General features: G+C 37.6%; 1 long non-coding RNA gene across 6 annotated transcripts; it reads left to right on the plus strand.

Annotated features, from left to right (window-relative positions):
* Positions 1-351: 351 nt before the first annotated feature.
* On the plus strand, positions 352-20226 carry LOC311094025. 6 transcript variants are annotated; one of them, XR_014608521.1, is made up of 7 exons: positions 352-391; positions 6765-6892; positions 13611-13654; positions 16240-17041; positions 17120-17231; positions 18980-19039; positions 19139-20226. It is a non-coding gene; the product is annotated as an uncharacterized lncRNA (long non-coding RNA). The 6 variants fall into 6 exon arrangements; XR_014608525.1 differs by lacking the exons at positions 352-391; positions 6765-6892 and adding an exon at positions 9484-9744 and having other exon boundaries at positions 16240-16319; positions 16796-17041; XR_014608526.1 differs by lacking the exons at positions 352-391; positions 6765-6892 and adding an exon at positions 9484-9744 and having other exon boundaries at positions 16240-16319; positions 16796-17041; positions 17137-17231.
* The last annotated feature ends 1011 nt before the right edge of the window (positions 20227-21237 follow it).

The raw sequence follows: 21237 nt of genomic DNA on the forward strand, positions 1-21237 counted from the left end.
TTAGAGAATGTCTCTGATAATGAAAAAAGTGTTCTTATCTATTCTGCAGAGAGAAGTCCATTAATCCTAAATCAATAATTGTCTAGGCTAATCTGTAATCTTCTAGTTTAGCATTGCGCTGCGTGTCTCTGTGTATTTAACATTCACACAGAAAATGAAGACAATTTGCACCGTCACAGGCAATGCAGTGGGAATGTAAAATAAACTGTTTAAACAACATTTTCACCGTATGGCCTTTCTAACAGAATACCCTCTGTTTTGTTCTCTCTTTCTCTCTCTCTCTCTCTCTCTCTCTCTCTCTCTCTCTCTCACTCTTCCTCCTATCCTGCCTCTCATTCCACTACGGATTCCCTCGCCGTGTTTTGACTGACAGAGCTCCCAGCCGAAGAAGGTAAATATTGATCTTTCCATCATGTTGTTACTGCTCTCTCTTTATGGGTTGCACCGTTAGCACGGGCTCAGTCATTCTGTTTTACTAGAGAGAGGTCAACTTTAAGACTTGGCATCAGGCCCGGCTCCAGATATGAGATGAAAGGTGGGCCAAGTCATGGTCCAGGTGGGCCGGGTGTATTATTATTATTTTTTATATATATATTGCTACTATTTAGAAATAAAAATGTTTAACAGGTTTATTTTTACATTCTCTCTTTTTGCGTTTGTAATATTTTTTTACCCCTTAACAGATCCTGTATCAATTAAGTAACTTTAGATTTGATAAAAAGGGACAGGTCTTTTAAAATAACTATTTACATCACTATACCATTTACAACATCAGCTACAGCTGTACTTACAAACTAAAAATGTTCATTTTATCTGAAATGCTGTTTTTCTTGAGAATTATTCTCATGTCTGTTAATGTAGTATAACATTACAGATTTTTGTCCATTGTTATTTTTTGCATTTTTATTTTTACATTCTTATGTATATTTAGAATCTTTTTTTTTTTTTTTTTTTTACCACACAACAGATCTTGTATCAGTTTAGTAACTTTAGATTTGAGGAAAACGGGGCAGGTCTTGAAAAAGATCTACTTACATCACTATAATTTACAACATTAGCTTTCTACTCATTTTAGAGAATTCTGTTACAAACTCACCCATGTCCATTTCATGTGTTATTGCTTTTTCATGAGCTAAAAACACAAGGTTTTCCTTTTGGAACAAGAAATCTGTGCATGTTGTGTTTTATTAGGCTACAGAGTGTGGTAACTCTCGATTACAAGTCATCATGAAGATTCAAACTTCGCAGGAAGTTTGATTGACAGGCGATCTGACCAATCATAATCCGCCATCTGCGTCCGACAAAGCAGTCAGGAGAATTAGTAGATTAACGTTGGAGGATTTGAACTTGAATAACGGCGTGTACTGACGTCTTTCCACGGTTAAAACAACATTCCTTCTGATGTTCATTTACTGTATGTTTATTTGATGCTATAAATTAACTAGAAGGAAGAGATGATCGGTTCACCAGCAGCTTTAACTGAGGCTCTACAGCGATCTGTCAGACACATTAAAGAGCCACAAAACGGTATTTATTTTTTAAATTGCGTTAAAAAATGACCAAATTTGAAAGTTGAGACTTTGTTTCATATTAAAAGTAACCTGATCTGTCCTGTCTGTCAGCGCGTTGTCAGTGTCCTTCCTGCTCCACGATGTATGTTTCACTGCATAAGAACATGGCGTGTGGCGTGAGAGCAGCAATTGAATATTGAAGATTGAACAATTTTGTGATTGGCTGTTATGTGGTGTGGGGCCAAGGTGGGCCAAGCTTCTGATTGGGTGGGCCAGGCCCACCCTGGCCCCCCCGTGGAGCCGGGCCTGCTTGGCATATACAGCGTTATAGTTGATCTCTGCTAATTTTGATTGAAGTTGGTGGTGTGTTGTCTTCTCTTGCCAGACCATACTGGCTAAAATAATTAAAGGTGGTGGCAGCAGCTTATTAGTAAAAGAGCAAATATTACAATATTGTTAACTTATGGAGAAAATATTATGGAGATATTTTTAATTGTGTTGAGAGGAAGGAATTTAAACTTGGTCATGTGCCGAACGATGAAGGTATGATTATTACATCTGATGAGGTCAAGTACGCAATTGACCCTTCGCAAAGACCCGCCCCCCTTAGTTACTGTCGCTATGCCCGACAAGCTACGCTGCTCTCACATGTTCTCACGCAGTGAAAAATACATCGCGGAGCAGAGAGGAGATTGACAACACGCTGACAGACCAGGTTACTTTTCGGTTACTTTTGATATTAAACATATTAAACACAGTCTCACCTTTCAAATTTGGTCATTTTTTAAAAGAAATTTAAACGATACATACCGTTTTGTGGCTCTTTAATGTGTCTGACAGATCGCTGTAGAGCATCAGTTAAAGCTGCTCGTGAACCAATCATCTCTTCCTTCTAGTTCATTTATAGCATCAAATAAACATGAATGAACATGGGAAGGATTGTTGTTTTAACCGCGGAAAGACGTCAGTACACGCCGTTTTTCATGTTCAAATCCTCCCATGCTAATCTGCTATCTCTCCTGACTGCTTTGTCGGACAAAATGGCGGATGGCGGATTATGATTGGTTAGATCGCCTGTCAATCAAACTCCCTGCGAAGGGTCAATTGAGAAACTGGCTGAGAATAAAGCATGTGGTCCAGATTGAATAACAGCTGAACATTTAAAGCATGCTAGCTCAAGGATCACAGTGTTACTTGCTTTGTGTTTTACAGGATTTTTAATCCACGGTGTGTTACCTGATTCCATGATAACAGTTTTACTAGTGCCAGTAATTAAAGATAAAACAGGTAAAATAACTGGGACAGAAAACTATAGAGCTGGTAAGTCCCGCCCATCCGTAAAACCCCAAGTGGACCTCTAGGTTGAAAAACCGTCAATGCAAGTGAATGGGAGAAAATCATTATTTCCTGGTCCCGTTTGAATTGTGCCATGAATGTGAACACATGTTGTCTGTGAATTTTTTATATAACTTTTCATGTTACGAGTTTGACAGTATATGGTATGATTCTTCGGCTAGCAGTTGTGGAAAAGACATAACGAGAAAGACTACATGTGATGTCGCCTATGTGACGTCACCCCATAAAGTTGACTTACCCGTGGTTTTCGTCAACCTCACCGATTTTGTTCTCCCTGAAAGAAGGCGGTGAAGTGCACCAACGACACAGCCATGTTTAGCGGGATCCGTGAGCTAGTCCGTGTGCTAGTGGTGTTGACGTTTCAAACGCGTCGAAAGCAGCGAAGAGTTGTAGTCCACAAAGTGCTTTCACACAAAGTCTAACCGTATCAAAATTCTACCCGCTAAATTGTAGCATTCTTTACACGAAAAGTTATATAAAAAATTCACAGACAACATATGTTCACATTCATGGCAAAATTCAAACGGGACCAGAAAATAATTATTTTCTCCCATTCACTTGCATTGACGATTTTTCAACCTAGAGGTCCAGGAGGTTTAGCGGAAGGGGCGGGACTTACCAGCTCTATAGGCCAATTGCATTGGCTAGTGTGATCTCTAAAGTATTTTTAGCGAATCCTTATGGATAGGCTCAAAGAGTATTTAACAACTACGGATAATCAGTTTGGCTTTAAAAGTAAGCATGGCAATGTGCAATCTATGCATATATTCATTAAAAGAAGTAGTTAGTAAGTATAATGCACATAATTCCACAGTTTTCGTGTGTTTTTAGATGCATCTAAGGCGTTTGATCGAATTAATCACACTAAGTTATTTATAAAATTGCAAGAAAGAGGGGTTTCCCCATATTTGATAAGAAATTGTACATTTTTGGTATATACATCAAACCTTAAAAGTTCAATGGGGTAAGAACGTATTGGAACCGTTTTATATGACGAATGGGGTTCAGCAAGGGGGGATATTGTCACCTCTTCTTTTTAACTTGTACATGGATGGTCTTTCTGTAGAGTTAAATAATTGCAAGACTGGATGTGTAATAGGTGATAGTCTCATTAACCATTTGTTGTATGCTGATGATTTAGTTATTATGTCTCCTTATAGTGCAGGATTACAACAGCTGCTTCGAGTATGTTCACGTTATGGTGTGCAGCATGATATTAAATTTAATGTTAAAAAGAGTGTGATCATGATTGTTAAAACCAAAGAGGACCTTAAGCAAAATTTTCCTTCTTTTTATATAGATGACCAAGTTTTAAATGTGGTAAATAAAGTAAAATACTTGGGTCACATCATTAGAAATGATTTAAATGATGACGATGATGTGCAGCGCCAGTGCTGTAAGTTGTATGGGCAAGCTAATATGCTGGCTCGTAAATTTTATATGTGTACAGATGATGTTAAAATAGCTCTATTTAGGGCATACTGTACTTCTCTCTATACAGCCCACTTGTGGTGTAGGTATGCTAAAGCTAAAATGAAAAAGCTCCAGGTGGCATTTAATGATGCGCTAAGAATTTTGCTTAAACTCCCAAGGTGGACAAGTGCGAGCCAATTGTTTGTCTCTAATAATGTACCTACTTTGAATGCTGTCATAAGGAAATGTATGTATAGCTTAATATGTCGGTTGAGTGATTCAAAAAATAGTATCATAATGGTCTTAAATGATATTATATTAAGTGATACAAGGTATTTTTCCAGTGTCTGGAAGCATTGGAATGAAAGCTTGTATGTCTTTTAAATTTTGCCTGTTGTTTGTCAAAATTGTAAGTTTGTATGTATTTTTCTTTTTTCCTTTTGCATATGGACCCATGAGTCTGAAATAAACAATAATAATATATAGGCTATATATAGGCTATTGCCGATTTAGCTAGACACTTCAAAATGTCACCTGGTTGGTCAGTAAAACACTGACATTCTGGAGTTTTGAGTTGATTATTAAAAAGAAACCAGTGACTTAATCTCTGCCTCGACTGGATTTGTGTGTGAACACACACTTTGGTGATACCCTACCTCTCACGATGACACTGCTATTCTGCTATTCACAGCTACTCTGCGTTAGGGACAATTACCAAGATCAGAGCCCTCTCTCCGGACAGCACGCCAAATACGTTTACCAATTTAATCTATCCGACTTATTTGTAAGTGTGAACTCGTGAAATGGCTTTTGGGGAACATTTGTGACTGTGTTTGTGTGGATGGATATTGTACAGTTCATCAACGTTGCACAGAATTCAGCAGCGAGAGATCTGAGACTGAATATATATTCTTACAAGGTGATCGTGAACATATAGTGGAATAAAACTCAAAATAAAGCATTCATTAAAGAAATCAAATATAAAACACTGTCTCTGTTCTCATTTCTCATCAATTCACACTAATAGCCTACAGAGAACTTAAGTAACCATAATTTTACATATTTTTGTATGAATGAAATACAGAAAGAGCTATGCTAATATTATTTTTTTTAACACAGAACATGACAAATCCGAATATCACACAGAGCTGGGACAAACACGACCAAAAGCTGGTAAAAGTACAGTTCATCAACGTTGCTCAGAAGTCACACACACACACGCTCAGAAGACACACACACACACACACACTGTAGATGTCATTATAATATCCATGGTTTCCCCCGGAGCAGAATGTGAGAGACACCGGAGACCTGCAGTAACACATTTTTTACCAGTGTAAATCATCTGTGTTTTATGTGAATATATAGTACAGTGACTAAAAAATAAAATAAAATTGTATAAAAAAATAATTAATCACAAAATGAATGCGTTAATGTTGACAGCCCCAAATATTATAAATATATATATAAAATAAAGTGTAATTCAAACACAAATATACTATATAAATATGTTGTTATATATTACCGTTTAAAAGTTTGTTTTTAAAAGTCTTTTATGCTCACCAAGACTGCATTTATGTAATCAAAAATACAGAATAAACATTAATATTGTGAAATATTATTGTAATGTAAATCATCTGTTTTCTATGTGAATATATAGTAAAGTGTAATTTATTCCTGTGATCAAAGCTGAATGTTCAGCATCATTACTCCAGTCTTCAGTGTCACATGATCCTTCAGAAATCACTCTAATATGATGATCTGATGCTCAAGAAACATTTATGATTATTATCAATGTTGAAAACAGTTCATATTTCTGTGGGAACTGTGATGCATTTTATTTTTCAGGATTCTTTGATGAATTGAAAGGTCAGAAGAATCTTTTGTCCCATTATAGCAGTCTGTCCTGTAGGTCTGATGGGTGTGTGCTGTACCTCTCGAAGAGCCAGCGCGGGCTCACACACAGACAGACACACACACACACACACACACACACACACACACACACACACACACACACAGAGAGTATGTAATGGGTGATTAATGGCTAAGCGTGTGTGTGTTTGAATGCAGCAGATCTGACCTGTCACCAGTGATATTCACTTCTGCTGAAACACTGACACACACACGCTGAGGAAAATAAGTGTTTTCACTTTGAATTAAGTGTACTTCTGTAAAGAACTCACTTCATTTAGAGCGGTTTAAAACCCTAATGTCTTCAGTCATGTTGCTTCTGGAGTAAATAAGTGCGTCCTGACTCAGGAATGTTTAGATGAACAGGACGGACACACTGAGGGAGAGCGCGACGAGAGGAACCTTACGCAGGTTGTGGGAGAAACTCCTCCAGATGGGAAGGAACTCGAGTGGATCAGTGTTATCTTTCAGTCAATCTGACGCACTAACTGTCTGAGAACGCATGATGCGTGTGTGTGTGTGTGTGTGTGTCTGTGTGAGACGCAAACTAACCCGTCATATTCCATGTAGAGATCTGGGAAACTCACGTTTATGGGCACATCGGATCCCGGCCAGAAGAACGTTCCAGCTCTCAGTCCCTGATACATGGCAGTGTTCCAGATCTGAGGTCAGAGGTCAGACGTCAGGGGTCAATGCAGGTGTGTGTGTGTGTGTGTGTGTGTGTGTGTGTGTGAGTGTACCGGTTGTCCCTGGTACCATCTGGGATTGTTCTTCTCACTGTTGGACAGGCTGAAGGAGGCGTCGAACACGGGGTCGTACATGTTATTATCCACCAGCCCATGTGACTCTGCGTACAGACCCTGCACACGACAACACACACCTCTGACATCACACACACACACACACACACACACACCTACACAGCCACATTCACAATCACTCATTCTGAAATTAAATCAGAAATGCATATAAACATCATCATGCAGAAAGCAGTTTGAGTCTCTGATTAAACTGAGCTGTTTTTTCCTTCATTATCGCACTATATGAGCCATAAAAGCCTGATCTATCAAAACATAAAAGACATCTGCAAACTTCTGTTTTGTTCCATTTCAAAACATTCGATTTTTCAGACTATTGTTTCATCTGTCAGGCTTCGCATGTGTAATATGGCTGGACTGATTTTGCTGTCCTTAATATTTGTATTAGTTTATTTTAGTGTATTATTTAGTTCAGTGGAAGTCCTTCATATGGAAAGATTGACGAAGGGTCAAAAACACACACATGAGTCACGACAATGAAGTGGAACTTTTCTGGGAGTTTCTCAGCGGAATCAGAGGAGTTGAAAATGGCAAAGTGCGTCTGTGAAGTGTGTGTGCGTGTGTGTGGGTCGTGTGTGTGTGTGTGGGGGGTCATGACTCACTGTGGCTATGGAGTAGTGGTTAGGGAACGTCTTACTAGGGAACACAGCCTGCATGAAGGGTGCAGACGTACCGCACTTTCCTGAAATACACACACACACATGCAGTTGATTACTGAGATTGAATAGATTAAATGAGTGTGTGTGTGTGTGTGTGTGTGAGACTCACTGATCTTCTCCAGCACTGGCACCAGTAAGCTCCATGTCTGCAGATATTCGGCTCTTAAACCATCCAGAGAAACCAACAGCACACTGCCTCTTAAAACTACACACACACACACACACACACACACACACACACACACACACACACACACACACACACACACACACATCCACACACATCCACACACACACAATTTTATCATTGCAAATATCACCAATATAGACTTGATGGACAGAACAAGGAACTGACAGACAAATGAAGTAAACTTGTGTGTAGTATAAACGTCCAACATTGCACTTGAAAACAATCTAAACTCAGTTTATAACTCAGCAATCATTGATGAGACTTGCCAACACTGAGAGATGAGAGACCCGCAATATCACACAAATGCGAGTGACCCAACAGCAAATGGGTGTTTTCCCAATTTATGCATGAATTTAACAGCATTATTTAAACTCCATTACAATTTATTTCTCTCTCTTTCTCTTTCTCTCAATTATCATTGATTTATGATTGAGAGTGTGAGTGTGAGTGTGTGTGTGTGTGTGTGTGTGTGTGTGTGTGTGTGTTTACAAAAAACACACATCAGGCTTTTATGGCTCATAATTCAAAAGGTTTGTTTTTACTATAAGAATGTGTTATTAAAAAAACTTGAAACTGAAACGGATGAACTGGTTTATGGGGGCTCTTATGGGGGTTAAAGGAAAGGCCTAGTTGATATATTAGATGAATGACTGATCTTTGATATAAATGTCAATTTCAGGAAGTGCTTCATTTGTAGGTTACGTTCAGTTTGGGTTTTGCTCACTTTACTTTACACTAGGGATGGAGAAATGAAGCCTCTTAAATCGTTGAAGCTTTTCTCTGATTGTTTGGAGGAAAGACTGAAGCATCAGGAATGTCTAAAACAGCGCCATCTTGTGGCAGGTCCAATTACTTTTCTTTTCTTTTTTTATTGAGCAGTATCAATTTACAAACTCAAATAGGGAACAATAATATGCAGACAAAAATAACTCCATTCATATATCTGTGCATATACGCCTATGCTTACATAGGTTCATATGTATAGAACAAAAAACAACTGCATATTTAGTACAATAAACAAAAGCATAATTCAAACATTTTAGGGGGTTACAAATTGCAAGAAAAAAAATCTTAGAAAAAAAAAGACAAGATCTTAGAAAGAAAGAGACTCATACATGTTTTTATACAGTTTACAAAGGGACTGATTATCTTTGGATAAGTATTTAATGGATGCTAGATAATTCTTACATTCATTTTTAAAACAAGTTAAAGAGGGTTTACTGTTATTCCACTTGCTTTTATGAATATGATATTTACCCAAGGAAATAATAACGTTTAACATCAATGACATATGTTTAGAGAGACCATCTACATACATCAAAACCTGAGATAGGCTACATTTAGTGAAGGAATATCAGTACCAATACTTAGTCAGCTGTAAAGATCCTGCCAGAATTTGTGTGACCGGACAAGAAAAAAATAAATGTTCAATGGTTTCAGGCTCTTTTGAGCAAAATCAGTAGCCTGGGAAAACCCAGACAACTTCTGGCAAATTTAGATTTGCTCTGCAAGTAAGTCTGGCAAAGAGCTCATTCAAGGCCATTTCCCCATGCCGAGAAATCGTGGCACCCATCAGAAACGTTGAGGCGGGCTTTACACATGACGATCGCTCTGATTGGTTTTAGGTCTAGCCTATCCAATAGGGGTTATGCGCAACATACTTCCGGGTTCTACAAAACAGATATAACTACTTCCGGTCGTCAGCTACTGAGGTAAACACAGCGTAGGAATGGTGACCTTTTATAGCCGGTGTTTACAGGAGCTACCCATTCTATCCATTTCAGATGTACATCGTATTGCCAAACGGACTTCCAGAGCCCCGAGTACTCCATTAGATAAAGGATTTAAGTTTTACGCCTCCTCATTTATTCATGATTATGAAGGTATGTAAGTTAGTATATGTAGCTTTTGCTAATGGCACCCGATGTAGAGTTAGCTAACTATCAGTAAGTTAGTTTAGACTTGTATGCTATCATAGTAGTTTAACCTCTTATATTTGCTTGCAGACGGTTAAAACAATCAAATCAAGACTGCATTTTATTTATTTAAAAAAAAAAAAAATTCTGATACTTAAGCATTCGTGACATTTTTATTAAAACAGAAATAAGAATTGTATTCTAAAAAAAGCGCAAAATAAGTTACTTCAGAGATAACCTACCGCTGCAGATGCATACGGTAATGCAAACCGGAAATGTTTATACCCGTTTTCCGGTTCGAGCGTTGGGCGTTCCGCATAACCCCTATTGCTCCCACTCGCCCAGAGGCATTTGAGCGACGTCCGTTGGTGCAGCGCATCAACTTTTAAATGCATTATTATATTCAAATTGCAAACACATGAGGACAGTCTCCATGAAAGACCCACTGGCAGATGAACGTGCTTCTACATTTCTCTCCGAAACGGTAGGAAATTAAATTAGATTTAATAGAGGATTTTAACTGTGACAAGATGATTGACAGGGCAGTTTACGTGACAGGATGCACGCGACAGATAAAGTCCGATAAAGATGACGAAGTAGTATGTCCCAAAGTTGCCTACTTTTTTGCTACACATTCAAAAGTAAATACATTTTCTTCACAAAAAGACTACATACTTTTATGGCGTAGTGTAACTGGTGAATTGGGATGCAGCATATGGCTTTACACGATGCCGATCGCTCTGATTGGTTTTAGGTCTATCCAACTGCGCCCAGAGGCATTTGAGCGACGTCCGTTGGTGACGCCCCTTTGGAAAGGAGTTATTAAAGGAGCTTTGCCAGACCATAACTCAGTTACTACTGAGAATGGTCTGGTTTTAACCAGGCTACAAAATCAGCATAATTCTACTTCAAAACGGAATCTTTTCCGTAAGATTTTGTCATGGCTGATTGTGCAAAAATCATGGCTGATTGATGATTTTAAATCGCATCTCCTTTATTTTAGGTACAATTGGCCATATATAATAACTTGTAATACTTGTTACTGAATGTTTCATTTTCATTAATTTTAAATTTTGTTGGTGTATTGAAATCGTAAAATAATTTGCTTTTAAATAAATTTCCTTTGTTATTGCACTTTTTATCCCAAATGTACACTTCTCCAATCTTCAACTCAGGCAATTTAACAGATACATTTGAATATGCACGTGTGTTTTGTATTATTTGTTTTAGTGGAAGAGGGATTGCTCTTCAAACACTATTAAATTCTCTAAAAGAACATTTTACTGCAAATTTCTCTATGAAAGAATTATATTGAATAAATTGACCAGCTTCATCTATCAAATCAGCTACAAATAAAAAAAAATTCTCCAACCACTCTTGTTTGAATAATGATTTCCTATTTAACATAATGGTCCTATATTTCCACAAGGTGGATCCATGAGATGTGAAGTTGTGAGTAAATATAATTTTCCAGTCAAAATCTGCTTGTGAAAATTTGAAAGCTTAATTGGCAATTTAGAAATCTCAAAATCACATTTCAGCAAAAACTCCAGTCCTCCGACTCTCTTGAATACACACTTTGGTATATGAAACCACATTGAATTAGGCTGTGCCAAATATGATTTTATCCAATTTAGCTTGAGTACTCCAATCATTGATTCAAATTCAGTGGCTTTCAGCCCTCCATTTTTATAGTCTTTAATCATCTGGGATTTTTTTATATAATGATTTTTATTTTTCCAAAAAAAAAAAAAAAATGACAGTTAATCTTTTTTATCAATTGAGGAGAAACATAAAGGGAATAAGATGGGTAAATTAGTTTAGATATGCCTTCTGTTTTAGTCAAAAGGATTCTGCCCATAATAGATAGATCTCTCATAAAGTGATTAAGAGATTTTTTCATACTATCTATTCTTTCTTCTATATTTACTAGTTCTCTTGTATTTGAATCTTTAGATATTGTTAAACCAAGGTATTTTACTTCAGTTTTAACTGGAATAGAATATTTCCTCATCACACGAATACAAAGGTAACAATTCACATTTTGTTTTAGGTTTAAGCACAGACCCGAAAACCACAAAAAACGAAAATTGTTTATATAACTTGTTTCATCAGAAACAAGTTATATCAGCGGTCAATTTATAATCATGGTCTGCTAGCCCGGTATCTGCTTGGTTAGTATTAGCCATCTTATTCACACTTGGATTGATAGAGAGTATCTTTATCGCATCAAAAAACTAAAATTCAGTTAATACTGGATGCAATTTCCACATGATGAGATCTCACCCTTTTTTTTTTTTTTCTTCGGAAATGTTTTTATTCACATAGTTCGAAAAATCAAGCCAGAAGATCCTTGAATATAAGCACTCCCAAAAAATATGATCAATAGTTTCTGGATAACACAGACAAAAAGAGCATTCCTCTTTGATACTAGTATGAAATTAAGACAGACGATAGTTACAAGGGTAACATTTATGAACAATTTTGAGGGAAACCTCAACAACTTTGTTGGTAATCAAGAACTCTTTTTTTAGAGACCAAAATATTTTCCAATCGATATTTTCAAACTTATTATTCCAAAAACTGATGCAAGGGGGAACAGTAGCACAAGGTTTGAGAAGGATTGATCTGATTTTCTTGTTGGTGAATTCACTACTGATAAGGAGACAGTTATCTATATAGAGGTTAGAGGAGTCTAAAGAGGGAGGAGAACAAGAAGGGCCTTTAGGACTGGATTGAAGTAGCATTCTAACACCAGAGGGAATATCATAAAAAATTACTGCATATTTTTTGGTGGGATCGGAAAAGAAAATGCATCCATAAAGCCTCTATAAGACAAGAAATTACCATTTTCATCAAGAAGCTGTGACACTACAAGGATATTTTTATCAAACCAAGAATGGTAGAATAATGTTTTGTTCTTATATGTAATATCCTTATTATTCCAAATAAAGTAAGTATGTGGTGAAAAATTGTGATTGTACATAAGAGACCAACAGGATAACATCTGTTTGTGAAAGTTTGCCAACTTCAAAGGGAGCTTGGAGATATTATAATTGCAATGTAAAAGGAATTCAAGCCCTCCCACAGGCTTTAATGGGAAGTTAGGGATACAGTTCCAGATAGAAGTGGGGTTCTTAAGGAATGATTTAATCCACTTGATTTTAAAAGAGTTGCTAAGTAGAGAGAAATCAATAAGATTGAAACCCCCAGATGTGTGATCAGCTACCATTACACTTTTTTTAATTAAGTGAGACCTAGATTTCCACACAAAGTTGGCAATTAATTTGTCTAATCTCCTGCACACCTCCAGAGGGACATCCAAGACCATAGCAGGATATATGACGCGGGATAATGCCTCAGTTTTAGACAGCAAAATCCTACCAGAGATTGAAAGGTCCCTCTGTTACCAAGAATTTAATTTTCTTTGAATATTTATTATCAGGGGCTCAAAATTTACTGACGTCCTCCTTTTTTTGATCTCTGCATACCGTTATGCCCAAGAGATCACACCCTTTATATACTGTCTATATTCACACTGGAACACTCCAGTGAAAAAAAGACAGTGCTTATGACCCCCATGCCTATCTACGGCAAGCCCCGAGGGGAAAAATACATTGCATACACACATACAACGAGCGCCAGTATGCAGAATTAATGCATCATAACAGAATCCAACAAAGCCTGTTACAATATGTATGAAATACTGAGACAGAATGAAAGTACATTTTTTTTTGTAATATTTCACCAATAAGCAAAGTGTTTTATCCCTGAATAAATGTGTTTGTGATTATTATCTGTGACCTAAACCTGCTCTTCTGGTTTCTCAACAGGTTTTTGAATCTTCTGTTGCAGTTTTGCTTTGTCAGTGATTGCGGTCAGTATCATTTTTGTTGATAAATTGTAACAATTCTTGATTTTCAGTTGCAGGTAGAGTTATTGTAGTTGATTGATTTCTCCACTACAGAACTGACAAACCTGATACAGCTTTATACTACTGTCATCAACATTTGAAACTTTTAAAATGTTAAAAAATAAACTGCTCTTATTACTTTCATTTATATGCTTAAAAAAAATCCATTTGACTAAAGTAAGAATATTTAAAGGTCCCATGACATGACAATTTCACTTTATGAGGTTTTTTAACCTTAATATGAGTTCCCCTAGCATGCCTATGGTCCCCCAGTGGCTAGACATTTTGATGGGTGTAAACCAAGCCCTGGGTATTTGTGAGAAAATTAAAGCTCAGACGGGCGAATCTAGAAATCTTCCCTTTATGTCGTCATGAGGGGAAAGGTCACCTCCCCTTTCTCTGCTTTGCCTTGTCCCGCCCATGAGAAAATGAGCTATGCGAGCGATATTGGTTTTTCCTCGAGAGACATCATAGCTTGCAAACGAGCGAAGCATGGCAGTTGCTCAGTGTTTGGATGTACAAATTAACACAAAGGTATTTTTTTAGTTCCTTCATCCGAGCCTCTGAAGAACCAGTGGGTTATGTGAATTTCTGATGTGTAATTGTTCAAGTTCAGACAGATAATCTTTCTCTCAAAGTCGTTCAATACTGTTTATGCATCAGTAAATCAAGCCAGTGACTAAACGATCAACTTCACGTCGTTTCTCTTAGTAGGATGAAAATAATCTAATTTAAATTGTGATTAATATACAGAAAGCGATCAAAGAACAATCCCTTTCCAATCGCCCAAGCTGTCAATCACACAGCGCGAGTTTATCTGGACACTTGCCAAAACTCGTTATGAAATCAATGACGCTGTTACACTGAACAACGAAGCTCTTACTGTACCTGTACAACAATGTTTGCATTGGTGAAATCATTAGTGAGAGTGCAGAAACTGTTGCAATGATGAGATCTTCATTCACGCGATCAACAGGCTGTCATCTGCTCAATGCTCATCACTGCAACCTTTTATGTGATGGGAATAGATCTAAATACTTTAAAAACTTCTCACGATTCGTTAATCTCGATAGCTGTAATAGTAAAAACGTATAATAGCTGTAATAGTAAAAGTATTTGAGAGAGTTCCATATGTAATGCTAGCTAATTCATATGCAAGCATGTCAGCCAATCATAGCAGTGGGCGTTTACACTGAAGTCTCACAACAGCCAATCACAGCAGTGGGCGTTTACACTGAAGTCTCACCACAGCCAATCACAGCAGTTAGCGTTTACACTGAAGTCTCACAGCCAATCACAGCAGTGGGCGTTTACACTGAAGTCTCACAACAGCCAATCACAGCAGTGGGCTCACAGCAGTGGGCGTTTACACTGAAGTCTCACAGCAGCCAATCACAGCAGTGGGCATTTACACTGAAGTCTCACAGCAGCCAATCACAGCAGTGGGCGTTTACACTGAAGTCTCACAACAGCCAATCACAGCAGTGGGCGTTTACACTGAAGTCTCACAACAGCCAATCACAGCAGTGGGCGTTTACACTGAAGTCTCACAGCAGCCAATCACAGCAGTGGGCGTTTACACTGAAGTCTCACAGCAGCCAATCACAGCAGTGGGCGTTTACACTGAAGTCTCACACAGACACGCCCCTTCAAACAGAGCATTCAAATCAGAGGCTAAAAATGAGGCTAGGAAAAATGCCTTTTATTTCTAAATTATTAAAAAAAAATATCTTAAAAACATATACTAACATGATAAGGGCACCCCAGGAAACATTATAAAATAATAAAATAATCCATGTCATGGGACCTTTAAAGGGATAGTTCACCCAAAAATAAAAATTTCTGTCATTAATTACTCGCCCTCATGTCATTCCAAACCTTTAAGAACTTTGTTCATCTTCAGAACACAAATGATGATATTTTTGATGAAATCCGAGAGGTTTCTGACCCTCCATTAAACACAGTGCAGCACTTCCTGGTTCTACATCAGAACGCCGTCTCTATTGGCCGACACTAGTCACATGAGCACCACGACACATACGTGTGATGCTGACGTCGGCCAATAGAGAGCCGGCGTTCTGTAGAACCAGGAAGTGCTGTACTGTGTTTACTACGTGAATAGTGTAGGAGAATGACGTGGAAGAGAAGAAATGATTGAATAAAGTTGTTATTTTGGGTTTTTCTGCTCATAAAAAGTATTCTCGTGGCTTCATAACATTAAGGTTGAACCACTGGAGTCACATGGACTATTTTATCGATGTCTTTACAACCTTTCTGGGCCTTGAAAGTTGCAATGATGTTGTAGCAATGGATCAGAAACTTCTCAGATTTCATCAAAAATATAATAATTTGTGTTCTGAAGATGAACGAAGGTCTTCCGGGTTTGGAATGACATGAGGGTGAGTAATCAATGACAGAAATTAACTAACCCTTGAACTAACCTAAGGGTGAACTAACCCTTTGATGATGATCTTGATTACAGAGATTACATGTATTTTTTAATATTGATACTTTGTATTGAATGAATTTTATTCTGTCTGTGTTTGCAGGAACAGCCCCTGTAGGAAACGCCCTCATACATGTGACGGGACGAAGGGGAGGGGACCTCACCCTGTCATGTGACTTTGAGGCCAGTGACATTTCTGATATTGTTTTAAACACTTTGTCAAAAAACATTAATATTTGTGAGAATGAAAAATGTGTGAGTGAAAATAGCCGTGTATTTAAAAAAGGATCATGTGACGTCGTCATCAAGGATCTGATCTACAGTGACGCTGGGAAATACTTTTTAAATGGTTATTACACTAATGATCAGACAGAAGTGAAGCGACAAATCAGGGAATATCATCTTCATATTCATGGTAAAGTCAAAACTGATAAACGGATTTAATAATGTTATCGATGTAATTGCACGCAGTAACCAGCAAAGTTAGTAAATGCCACACATCCCATTCAATATTCAGATTAAATGATTCCAATACAGGCTTTTCAATGGCTGATTTTTAAAATGATTTACATTTGGTTCCCCAATATGTGTTTATGTTCTTGATTGATTGACACCATTATTATAATGATTAAGGATAAAGTGTCTGTGTTCCTCCTCAGATGAGATCTCTGTGCAGAAAGGAGAGGATCTGAAGTTGGATGTTCTGTTGATCAACGCTGATAAAGTGGAGAGAAACTCTAGTGAAGGCTGGACAGAGGTGTGGACGAGAGGTCACGGGGTCAACAGTGATCGACTGACCGTCAGTGACGAGACTCTGATCATTAATGAGTTTACAGTCACTGACACTGGAACATACAGAGTTCTGGATTATGAAGGAGAAACCTTGATCACAGTCTCAGTCACAGGTGAGAGAACGTATACGTAGAAATATTTGAGCTTATTACACGACTCTGTGGAATACTTGATTCTGATTGGTCATCCAGCGGTATATTATTCCCAGATAACAATCGCTGAGAACAGAAACACAGGCTCATCCGGGTCACTGGACTATACACTCGCTAGGAACGGGTTTTCTTCGTGGAAGTTTTGCATTTGGTGAGCTAATAAAATATTAAAATCAATATTTTGTGTAGTTATTTAATTATGCCATTCAATATCATGGACTCACTCTCTCTCGTTTCATACAAACACAGCGGCGGCCATTTTGTGACTATTGTTTTGTACACTGTTGAATTATAGGATAACAAACATGTATGATTTTAAAACAGTTTAATCTGAAATCAATATCTCTGATCTCCATCATAATTTATTTGGTGAAATGCTGTGTAATAAGTGGTATGACTGTAAACCGTATCTCTTAAATGTCTGTCTAGTTTGATCTGGCCGCTGAAACTGCTCTCTCCGCGGAAGCTTTGCGTTTAAAGAGCTAATAAAATATTTAAACTGAGATCAATATTTCGTGTCTAATTATTTACTTATGTGGGAAGTATCCGTGTAATAAGCGGAATAATGTACATCAAGCGTTGTTTAAATAGCAAATGCATTTGCGCCCATTTGTTCGCCCATGGGCTGCTGGCCTGAGAACAAGTGTGTGATCGGGCGCATTGTTGGGAGCGTTACTATTTTGAGGAACTGAGGAATATTTTTTTGGTTATTTAAAGAGCGTGTTAGTAATGTAGGCAGGTCCACAACACACGTACACTCTTCTTATTACACACACACTCTGCTTATTACACACTGTAGACTTGGAATTAAACCTTTTCCCCGGTTTGGAACGTATATGCTGATGCTTACACATGTACAATCCACTTTCCACATTAAGAAACTATTTCTCAGTGTATATTAGTGGTATACAAACGGTACATTTGCATCAGTTGAAACATTCATTTTCTTGCAAAGAACAACTGTACACATCTAAAGTATCATCATCACTGGAACTCTCTGATAAGTGAACATTACATTTTACACATACCTTTAAGCAGAATACATAATCCTCCTAGCTACCCTCTGTCACGATTCATGTCTGTGTTCCTGTCTCATCCTATGTTTAGCAGTTCCCTGTTATGTTGATTAGTCTCCCCAGGTGTTTCTGATTAGCCATGCCCCCTTGTTATCTTGTTTAGCTTGTTTGTCTGTGTATTTAAGCCCTGTGTCTTGTTTCAGTCTTTGGGAGTTCTTGGTGTTGTACGTTGGCTGTTCCTGTTCCCGACAGTGCACTTGGATCCTGCTTCTGCATCAGCTGTCTTCGTCTAAAATATGATCTTTAAACACGTGTCCATGCAATCTTTAGTCTAACTCGTACATTTTAAACTTCATAAGATAATACAACTGATTATGATTACTAATAAAGAATAATAATACAGATACATAATATTAAATAATGAAATTATATTCAAAGATGAAATTTTAGTCTTCACACACACACAGAGACACAAAGCAGCACACAAACATGCCAAATATAAAAAATAAAAGGATTACAATGTAAAATATTATTATTGTGTACATAAAGATATGGTGGAATCTGGCTTGTCCCGTAGATGGTCTGCTTTAACCTCACACACACACTCACACACACAGCTTTAACCTCGCACACGAGCAGATCCATTTGCGTTCTGGAGAAGCGTTCAGTTTTTCCGCTTGCTGATTGGGGGTAATCCAGGACAGGTTTGGGAACCACTGTTTTAGACCATGCGCCGGGAGCGCCGACCATTTTCCCCGTCTTTAAAAGTGGATTCAGACACGACCTAAGAGCACTTAAGAGCGCTTTAGACCATGAGTTTGGATTGTTAAAATAGGGCCCTAAATGTTAAACTGTGTGACTAACCTTTCAATATCATCTACAGAATCTAGTCCAGTCTTGAAGGGAAACCTGGACACAGATGATGTCACTGATGAACAATACAGTAAGTAAAACAGGAGGCATTGAGAGGTTTACTAAATCTTTAAGCAGTGAGTTTTAAAAAGAATAAAACTGTGTTCTCTTCCCACCTTCCTCCTTCCAGCTGTATGGTATTGGATTTTGTCTTTACCGTATCTGTGTTTTTGGGTCTGGTGGTTCTGGAGCTGTTTTAAGTTCTGTCATCAAGAAAGGGTTATACGTTTTTTATGTTGTTACATAAAATGGTAGATTGGTCTTTGGATATGAAAAATATAAATGGATAACGGTTAGTTGGTCAGAGTATTCTTAAGACCCCTGAACTGAAAGTTTATTATTGTTAATTCATGATAGGAAGTATTGTTTCTATTACATCCATCAACTACTGTTTCTCAAAAAAAAAAAAAAAAAAGGAGAAAGTATTTATAAACAGTTAGCTAGCATGTCTATGCTAAACTCGTAACTGCAGCAATGGTGACTGACAACAACATTATGGAATATGCGTTATGTAAACAAGCTGATATTGCTTCAAAGAAGGCTTTAAATCTGAAAGTAGAAGAACGTCAAGATTCCTCCTTAAGACCTTAGACCTCCTGTCAATCATTACAGTGGGTACGGAAAGTATTCAGACCCCCTTAAATTTTTCACTCTTTGTCTGAATACTTTGGACCATGTGATATTTCAGTTTTTCTTTTTTAATAAATGTGCAAAAATGTCAACAATTCTGTGTTTTTCTGTCAATATGGGGTGCTGTGTGTACAATAATGAGGGAAAAAAATGAACTTAAATGATTTTAGCAAATGGCTGCAAAATAACAAAGAGTGAAAAATTTAAGGGGGTCTGAATACTTTCCGTACCCACTGCATGTAATTTTCAGTGTGTATGGACATAAGTGCTGCAGTTCATACCTCAGGAGTCTGTGTGATACTGAATCTGCACTTACTATTAATGTAAAGCAGCCTTAAATATCTCATACATGATCTAGGAATTATTGTTTCTATTTAATCCATCAGTTGATAATTGAGAATGAGTGTCTGTGTCAAACTGTGTAAGACAAACAGTGTGTGTGTGTGTGTGTGCATATGTATATTTTGCACAGATTTCTATGTAAATATATATGTATATGTTGCTTTTGTGTGTGTAATAGGTCGTCTGCACTGTTCTTTGTGAATCTGCAAGTATGTGTTGTGAAAAACCAAAATTAAAATTTAGTAAGAAACATTTTTGTTGGTATGTATTTTTGTATGAAAATATATATTTTAATATTTTGCTGTGTTTAGAAAATTTTGTTTTTGTTTTGTTTAGTAAAATATACAGTGAAATGTGTGAATAGTTTACATCATGCAGAGCCGTATGAGGATCTAAACAGAAGAAGAACAACGCTTGGAGTTTCATGTCTTATTTTATAAAACGGATAGTTCCAGTCCTTGATTCTGATTGGTTGAGCCGCAAGCCATTGTACAAATCTTTGTAAGATATCACTGAACATTTAACCGTGGCAAAAGTATAGGAAACGTACATCCGGATGTTTATTGCACATGTCGACTTAAAGGGATACTTCAGCATTTAGCATTAAGCTTTGTATCAGTAGAAAACCTGTAGTATTTTCGCATTACCGTGCTTCTCTCCCTCATATCCCCCCGAGACGAGAGATTGATGTATTTTTTGTCCAGAGGCGAGAGACTCCAGCCAGTAGGAGGAGCTGTCCCGCACGTCTTCAACCCGCCCATAGGGGGATCTCACTCACAGGATGCAGATCAGGATGTTCCTCCAGATGTTCCTGAAGATGAAGAGACTCTGTTCAGAGTCGAGCTGAAGGACAGAATCAGTCTGAACTGCAACATGACCCACAGATATGAGATCGCCTGGTTTCATCAGTATTCTCCACAACTAACCCGACTAATATCTGCAGAAACCAGCAATACAGCCGGAAGAAAACTTCTAGTTACGTTCAATCTCAACAGAAGTCGTCTGAGAGTCGCTGCAGATTTAGAGATCACTGCAGTGATACAAAGTGATTAGTTAAGTGCCAAATCCCTTTAAACTACTTTAATCTTCCTAAATTTAAAGCTCCCAAGCAACTCCATAGCAACCAAACTTGAGTACCCTAGCAACCGTTTTACAAGACGTATATTCTCTGCATCAGAACAACTAGACGTACTTCATTTAAACTTGTGTGTGTGTTAGTGAGCGTGTCTCTGTGTGTGTGTGTAAGTGAGTGAGTGT

This window comes from Abramis brama (genome assembly GCF_963993115.1).
Source record: "Abramis brama genome assembly, chromosome: 12".
Classification (NCBI taxonomy): domain Eukaryota; kingdom Metazoa; phylum Chordata; class Actinopteri; order Cypriniformes; family Leuciscidae; genus Abramis; species Abramis brama.